This window comes from Acyrthosiphon pisum, chromosome X, assembly GCF_005508785.2.
Source record: "Acyrthosiphon pisum isolate AL4f chromosome X, pea_aphid_22Mar2018_4r6ur, whole genome shotgun sequence".
In the NCBI taxonomy this organism is placed as follows: domain Eukaryota; kingdom Metazoa; phylum Arthropoda; class Insecta; order Hemiptera; family Aphididae; genus Acyrthosiphon; species Acyrthosiphon pisum.
In genome coordinates, this window is record NC_042493.1 from 60,132,056 (window position 1) to 60,142,067 (window position 10,012).

Genomic DNA, 10,012 nt, shown 5'->3' on the forward strand with positions numbered 1-10,012 from the left:
CCCCCCCCCCCACCACACACACAAAAATGACCAAATTACGCCACTGGTGAAAACAATTATTAATTAGTAATAACTCATTATTAGGTAAACCAAGTCCAATGACTTATCATTAATTATTATTAATCACAGGTAAAAATTATAATTTCTATTAGTGTATAGAACAACATAAAACAACAATGTACGTGGATCAACATTCAACAGTCAATACACTCGTCCCAGTGGCATTGTTGGGTAAAATTTTCCTTTATTTGAATATTCAAGTCGAAATCCAACGGATAAAACATTTAGAATTTAAAAACCAATAGATATTCAAATTTTAACCCAAATTAAAAAAAAATGACTGTTTAAAAAAAGAATAATAATTGTATCATTATCTGTATGAATTATTGATGATTATGAAAAATGAATTAACTTCTATTTTTTCCAGTTACTACTTGTGATAATGTAAATAATATCAGTAAATAAAAAAAATTCTCAATAGATTAATATTTTAAATAAAATAATATTAACAACAAAAAGGTGTTGCTGAAAATTAATTTTCGTCAAAAAATGTACTTTTACGATCTCATTGATATCCAGTTTAAGATCGTTATTATTTAGAAAATACTTTTTTTAAATTTTTTCAGTGTCATTAATAAATAAAATAATTATTAATAATCTAAAGCGATGGGATATCTCGTAGGTACTGATCGATTAAAAAAAGGAGTATAATATAATATGTACCTATAAGTTATATTATAATAATTTTCTATAATATGGTTCAATGTTCAGTTAATCAGATTGTATAATCTAAATAAGTACACTAAATAATTTATTTAAATTAAGAAATATTAATATCCGTACGTTAATTATGTTTAAGCCCTTATTCAAAAAACGTGTTTATTAGTTTTAGAAAAAAAAAACAATTTATGAGTAGGTACCTATAAATTGTAATATGCTTGTAATACGAGCATATTTAATTAGTATAAGTATTAAAGTGGGTTATTTGAATACAATATATGTATTAATTATTTTTAGTTAGACAACCAACTATTTAAGCCTTCTTTTGAGCTGGAAAAAAAGTAACCGGTTAAAAAGTCATTCAGGAAAACAATCGCCCGGTATGTGTTAGAGAGACTTTTTTATCAAGACTTTATTTTCCCTATACCTACCATAAATATTGCCCTATTTAACCTACATATGCAAAATATTTTTGAAATGGGTATAACATATCATGGAGGTGAAATCCTATGTGCATGCATTATATAATACAGCGTGTGATCTCTGATCATTATACTTCTATTATTATTATTATTATTATTACTATGACTATTATTATAGTATTGACTAATTTGTTATAACTATTTACTTTTATTAGTGCTGTATAATAAACACAAAAATGTAGTGTTTAATAATATTTAACATTTTTCTTTATAATTTGATGTCCAGTAATTATAACTATACAAATTAAAAACTAAATTAATGTCCTAAATTAAGTGTGTAGAGTTTTTCATCAAAATTACTTACAAAAGTGAAAATTATTAAATTAAATAGTAAAAAAAGAATAATAATACATTAATAGGTAAATTAACCATTAAAAAAAAACACTTTTTTGTAATTTGATTGATTGTAACATTGCTGTGATTTATTCAATTTCTATCTTATGAGCCAGTAAGTGTTATATTAGGTAAAATTGTCATAAAAAAAAATTTGGTCAATCCAAATCATGTGCTAAAAATAGATGTTGCCATTTAAAAAAATACAGTTGTATTGAGCATGTACCGTAAGTGTTAAAAATTTAAAAATTTCACAAAATATGTATTCAAGTACAGGGGAGTTCTCCCCTAAACTAATCTCTATCAACAAGTTCATCTTATCGTATTATTTAGTGTTACCTTAAATAGTGATCTGCCCACTGTATATGCTATATTTCACTAGATATATTTGTCCTAGTAAATATGTCACAATTATAAGCATAATATATTAAGGATCACAAAATAATATAGCTTGATAAAAAATGTTTATCATCTAAATAAATAAACATATATTTGAAGTATAATCTTACATCGTTGATATGATATTTTCTAAATCATAATTCATGACGATTTAAGTATAAAAATATAGCCAATTGATGTGTGTACGAAATAAAATATTAAGCCTATAGACTTAATAGCTTAACCCAACTAGTTTTTTAATTGGTTTTATAATATTATAACATAATAATAACGACTAAATATACATAGCAGGTATTTAATTTAACTTTTATGGTAATTATTGTATAACACACATTTTATTTGCAAACATCATACATTATTTGAATATTTCTTGTTCACAGTAGTATAGTAGTATATCCATACTCAAATAATATGCTTATTTAAATCAGTTCGGGTTATCTTTGTTTATTTTATATTACAAACTAAAAAGTAAATTTACACAATTGTTATTTCAGTCATTGATATCTTTTTGCACATATACCTACACCTAGGTATAATTACATTGGTAAAACATTTTAGACACATTTCAAGTGAAAATTAAATATAAGTACGAATTAAATACCTATTATGTAGGTATTACACAATATATAATATCATTATTAGTAACGTCAACGTCGTATATAAAATATATATCATGAATCATAATGAAGCAAGTTTGGTGTTTTTGTACAAGTTGATTGATAGACGTATGTAGATGATCCCTAGCTCTCTTCCTTCTCTTATACATTTTAAAGTTCCTTCTCACTCAACTATAGGTAGGTATAATTATTTCTTTGTTGTTCATATTCGCAGCACCAACTATGACAGAAATAGATAATTCTATTCACATTTGTATGATGCGCATGTGTAATGGGCACCTGTATAAGCTTCTCTTAAAGTTTAAATATTTTTTAATTATATAATTTTTATTTTTCTTACTACCACCATACTACATTGTATTAATACTAATTTATACTATTTGTTTTTGCTTACATGTAAGTGCTTAATTTTCACTTATATTTATTTATTTTATTTATTTAACGCCAAACGGCAATTTATAGATACATTGTAACAATTAGTAGATTAACAAGAAGTGATAATAATGAAATAATATACATGGAAAACATAGTTATAATTATAGACTTAAGTTTAAACTTATACTGAACAGCGTTCAGTTAAAAAGAGTACTTGCTAAGGTAAAATAAAACTAAAGACAAAAACATTCAGTAGAGATAAATAATAACATAGTCAGCTACAGATCAGGAGCTATTATTATTATTATATATTGTTATCATACAATAAATTGTATTACACACTGTTCTATTGCGTGCCAAGCCCATTAATAAATAAATAAATATATTATTGTATATATTTTGAAAGCCGTTTCCTTTGCAGGCAATCACATCTGAAATGCTTTGTGGAGATACATTTTACTACCATTATCGTTCGTTATTATATTATAGATATTACTTTGGCTTGGGATGGAGAAAATAACAGATAAATTATTATTATTCGTGTTTTATTATATTATATAAAACGCACAGAAACCGCTTTGGTCACGATTAATAAAATTTCATCCAGTGAAAAAAAGCTGTACAAATTGGGAAGATTTATTTTATACGGTTTCGTTCACGGTGCGGTGATTTTTCTACATAGTGTTTTTTTTTATGTAGACCAAAGAAAAATCGTCTTTGGAAACCGCTGAACAAACAAAACTTGATTGTACTTACTGACCCGTAACAATACAAATGGCGGAAAAGTTATGGTTTCCGGACGTTAATGGCGGTTCCCCTATCATTTTTATTCTATTTATTTGGGACAATCGCGTAAATATAATAATAAATTATATATATAATTATTATATCATAGCGATTCAGATGATCATTTATCTTCTATAAATGTTTGTCATTGTATTTCTACGATTGTTGGTAAAAAAAAAAACAGAACTTTTCTACTGGTAATTCATTTTTTATTTAGTTTCACATAGAATGCACAAATGTGCAGCATAGATATATTATATAAGTATTTATGTCCACATGTATTTGTGCATCGATGATAAACATTTTGAGAGATTGATTCGTGAGATATTCTGTCTGAAATAATTGGTAGAAAATAAATTGCAATAACGTATTATATATTTATATACCTAGTTCCACCATTATATAAATATTTTATATTATTATTGACTTGCACGTTCATGTGTAGGTGCTTATATAAATATGATGTTCATTGTTCTTACATTAAAAGTTAAAACAATATTATGTAATTGTTTTCATAATTTACAGACATGACATTTTCATCTCCATTATTATAATATTCATTTTCAAAAACTTCGAAAATATAGACAAATCCTGTTGAGGTATTTATATTGTATAGATTTAGAAACATCCAGTAAAACTGATCGACGAGTAGGTATTACAGATACTTTTTCAAACTTTGATCAAATACATAGAAAATAAAGTAAACTATGTATAATAAATTAAGGTTTTTAATTCATTTAAAAATATTTCTGATCGTCTTTTGAGGACTTTCTTTTTAGATTATTTCATGGTATTTTTCCTGTAGTTGAAATATTGACGATGTTACTGTGGTTTTTGATGGTATTAAAAAATTATGCATATTAATATAGGTAATTAGATAATCATTTATAAAATTTGCCGCACTTTTTTGTTTAGGTATCTACATCTACACCGTTTAATACAAATTATTATCTAGGAATAAGACCATACACTTTGAGGACGAAACATTTTTATTTATAGTTTATAACTGCAGGTGTTTCAATATCACTGATTTTCATTATACCTGCAGCGTATACGTTTTCAGTTAGTCGTCAAGGACGTTATACTGCTACAGATATAATATAGATATATAAGATATATAAATAATTAACGATGGAAAATTATATTTTCAGGAATCAACAGAGAACTTAAATACCTACCTCACTATATCTTTGTAGCTTGTTAATACACTTTAAAATATGTCTGCCAAGCCTTTCGAGGATTATTTTTATATAGATATTTTATAATTAATTTGATAGTATTTGCAGTCATTGCAATATTAACGATAGTACATCGTGATGATATTCACAAAATTATGCTTATAATAATTATATAGGTATAAATTATTATTGATAATTTTGGACTTAAAAACTCGCCACTTTTTGCGTACATTTTCGTCGTACAATACAATTATGTAACGCTGACTTTGCGGACGAACCATTTTTAATTAGTTTATAACTGCAAGTGTTTCAATATCACTGATTTTCATTATGTCTGCGTATACGTTTTCAGTTCGTCGTCACTGACGTTATACATCACAGAATAAATTGTCAATAAAAAATAATATTTTCAGGCCACAAAAGAGATTTCAAGTCCTATATATGCTACATTATTGTAACGCGTATCACGACGCATTGGTATTTGCAGTCATTAGAAATGCATAGAAAACTGCCAAACCGTCGTTATTTATTCATGATAATGATAGTTGATACACACTTTAATATTATGTGTCACTGATAGTAAACAAATTAATCTAACTATTATTGACTTTATTGACTTTATTAAACGATAATGACTTATTATTCATTATTGATTACTTATCATTAAATTATTAATTAGATGACTTGCGTCTGAAATCCTAAGCTAATGCAAATAATCTGTAAAGGAATTAAAAACTTATTTAATAAATAATTAAAATATAAAACAAATCTTGTTATAATATGGAACGCGGGACTATAAGGTTTTTCTCCGAAAAGTCACTGCACCAAAAGTAAACCAAACTTGCATGATGAATCATTGACACACTAATTTATACACTATATAATACTATGTGTCTGCAGTAAGTAAACATAAATTTAAATAAAGTATTGATCTTAATTGACTTTAATGGCGCGATAATGCACCATCATTCATTTGATTACCAATAGCTGACTATTTTATTATAATCGTTGACAAATGACAATCAAACCATTAAATTACTGAGTAGATGACTTGCGTCCAAAATCCCAAGCCACAAAAAATATAATCTGTACAGTTGTACTATATAGGTAGTTTGTCTCCGAAAAGTCATTGCACGAAAAGTAGACCGGTTACACACACACTAACACTATAACCACTTATTTCGCATGGCTCACCTCGACATATAAAACAATATTGTATTACGTTAGTTTGTGCGGTTTTTTTAAATTTTAAAATAATATGTTCATGAAAAAAACTAGGGTATAGCGATTATCGTAATATCCTGCGGGAAAAAATTATCAGGATATATATTTTATACTTAAACCCGTAGAATTCCAGTTATTTTCTCAATGATAATGATATGATTGTAACAAAAAACAAAAAAAAAACCGCTGGCAAATGAGAATCATTACTACGGAAGACACCAATTTTCGACCAAATAGATTTTATTTATTTCATGTTATCCCAGAGAAATACAAAAATTATATAAAATAATTTAAAATTAAGAACTTAGGTAAGTATTTATTACATTAATAAATTAATTACTGAATGAATGGATTAATATTTTAGATTCTGAGCGGAGCGAGGAAGCTATTGGTTTTACAATGTTTTTTATATTTTTTTTTTTATATTCTGTATACAAAATTTCTACCAGAAGGAGTACTTTGAATTCAACATATTGTACCTTATATTTTAGCAAATTGGATCAAGATGGTACTTTAAAGAGGTCATTTTTCGATTTTGTCAATAGTTATTTAATAACATGGAAAAAATCACAAAAAAATTATGAAAAAATGCTAAAAATGGGGTTTTAATTTCTAACGCTTTATTTATCACCATAGAAATGAATGAAAAAAATAATATTTTAGTATTAATTCAAATTACAGGCTATAATAAATAATAACTATATAAAATTTAAAAAATATCTAGACTGACAAACCGTCTCCGCTCAGAATCGTTTTTCTTATACAATGATATTATATCATTGAATTCAAGTATAATACAATCCATTATACAATGACCCACTTATAACCTACTGTACAGCAGAGCGACATCCACTTACCTGCTTTTTTTTTTTTGGAACAAAAAAATATTCTTACATTTAAAATATTAATAATTAGCTGATTTAGAGCCAATAATGTTCTATAACAGCATCGGGACATTTTTGAAACCTTACCACAGCTAACCATACACAAGTGTAAAATTGAGTACTAATACCTATCAAGATATATCACACGAAATCAAGTTTTAATTTTCACAAGTTATTTATTGGTCTAATCGGTTCGTTGTGTTAAATAATTAATAATTATACTTAACCTATAATAATATGGGGTAACGCAATAAACCAAATACTATTAGATGGATACTTTTGTACGTATAAATGCATAATTGTCATTTATTTTTATTATATTTATAATACCGCGAAGTTTAAATTATTGTATATATTTTTTTTATTTGAGTAAAGTAGGTAGTAATTTAATGTTATACTGAATAAAATAATTATTATTTTTACATATTTTAAAATACACATTTAAATAACCAATTACGGCTTTTATCTATCAGAATAGATCTATGTATAATCACTGAAAATAACCGACGCAATGCAACAACTGATAACGTCATTTTTTTATAAAACCGACAATCGTACATGTTTTGCTAGTTTGATTTGTGATTCTGTTGCTTAAAAATGATAAAATAATATTCTAAGAATTATGACCTCGGTTTTCTCATACCTATTTAGTTCTTACGTAATAATTATATAATTTAAACTTTCAAATAACAATAGTATATAAGATATTTGAGTAACAACTAGACACCTCCAGTGTGTCGTTAACTTTTAAATTAATTAATTTTAGGGATTAATAGGAATAATAATTTTTTTTTTTTTTTTTATTTATTTGAAGAAATCTACAATCTATACATGCTTTTTGTACAATAAGTAGGTTTGATATATGAAAGGTAAAATATGATATGAGTAGTAAGATTAGTGAAGATACCCAGTGGTAACACCCTGTGACATGAATAACATAGGAATAATAATTTAAAGATTATTTTTATCTTCCGTATGATAAAATAACTATATACCTATTATAAATGAATGGTGTCTATGAAAACAATTATTCTAATAAGTTACTTTTTTTCTCTTAAACAGTTTTTAATATTTCTTGAAAAACTCTGGAAAATTGAGTTATCTCATATCTGTTTGTAGCATTGGATCCTTCGGAATATTTGGTCTATGAACCTCACTAAAAATAACCTACCGTGTGATTGCTATAATATGAAAAGTTTCGTTTTAAGCACAATCGATAAACTCCCGGTGTAGGCACCTAACAAATACCTATACAGTATTATATACCTATACGATGCCTGCACGACTGTATTGATAACATAATAATAATGTATTATATAAAAGGTACATATTATAATCATTTTAATACACTGAATATACCTATAAGAATTTCGACGTCGACCGAATCCGACAATAGCGACCATATAATACATAATATGTATAACGCGTATATTATATACAATAATGATATTATATTATGTTCAAGAGGCGTTGTCGGTGCGGGACGCCACGAGGATAATAAAGGTGAAGGAGGCGTTTGTTATTGACGGCGTCGACGAGTGCCACTTGTTGACGGGGTGACGTTTAGAGCGAATAATGCGCGAGGACAACGACGACGACGACGACGACGACTTGATTTCAGCCCCAAATACGCATGTTTAATAGTCCACCCCGCGGGTATATCGTGTATATATTATATTATATTATATTTGTATAGCGTTCAGTAGTAGGTACCTATGTCCTATATATTATATTATAATTTATATGTATAGGTTCCTACCGAATATGAACGAGATTTACACAGCAGTTCACCGCTACGACCCCCCCCCCCCCCCAAACCACTACGACACCGCACACAATACGATTAATACTACCACGATTTCTGGGCACAAAAGACTTTTTCGGCGGAATGAAAGAAAAAGATCATGTATATACTATACGGCTGTACAAATGTACAATATAATATAACGCATGGGTAATAAGTATGTATACAGTATAATAATATATACGACGAGCATATATAGCTGATTATAGGTATTTTACACGCGCCTCTTGTACACACACACACACGCTATTCTGAATTATATACAGTGTGATTTGCACCAACCATGCTCACCCGCATTTATCCTTTAATGCTGTATTGATTTAAAGTATGATCTTTGGAATTTTTTATTAAGTGTATACCTATAGGTAAATACTTAATTATAAAAGATCATATTATTATAATTTATTATTTAGATTTCTTATACCATTTAAAGGAGTGTCATGTGGCGATACAAATTAATTTTTACAAGCTTTTTTTTCTGTAAACTATTAGGCAGATGATTTTTTTTTAAATATTGATTATGTATTGTACCTGGTATTTAATATTATACTAAGACAACTTTTACGAATTATAAAACGTTGTAATATTAATTACTACAATATTTTTAAATCATTACATACAATACTGCCTCCATATCACACAAAACACTAACGTGTACCTATTATCCTTATTTACTTCCTTATATTTCGCAAAAACTACCCTTTCGAATTTTGAACTAGATACATCGACATTTTCAAGAAAGTTATCTGATAAACACGGTATAAGGAAAAAAGGAGGATTCTCGTTTGGAAAAAAGAACTTGGTATCGCCACACAGGACACTCTTATTTAGTGGTATACAAAAATCTAAGTATTTAAAAATATGGTCCTCCAGTATATTGGTAGGCAAGTATAATAATAATTTTGAAAGTCTAAATTTGAATAGATTTACCTATCTCGTTTTATAAGGAAACATTGGGAGTGGACTTGCTCGGTGTATTGTCCTGTATAATATAAAATATACCATAAGTAAGTAAAGTTATATTCCCACTTGGCCGCATGATTATTCCTCCACGTGAAGATAGGGGAGAAAGCCTAACCGTATACGCCATACACGTCTATAATCTATCTATATATATAAAAGTAAGTGGCGGTTTCTATTATCCTTATGATCTCGAAAACTACCCGACCGATTGACTTGAAATTCAACATAGATATTCAGCTACATCTGA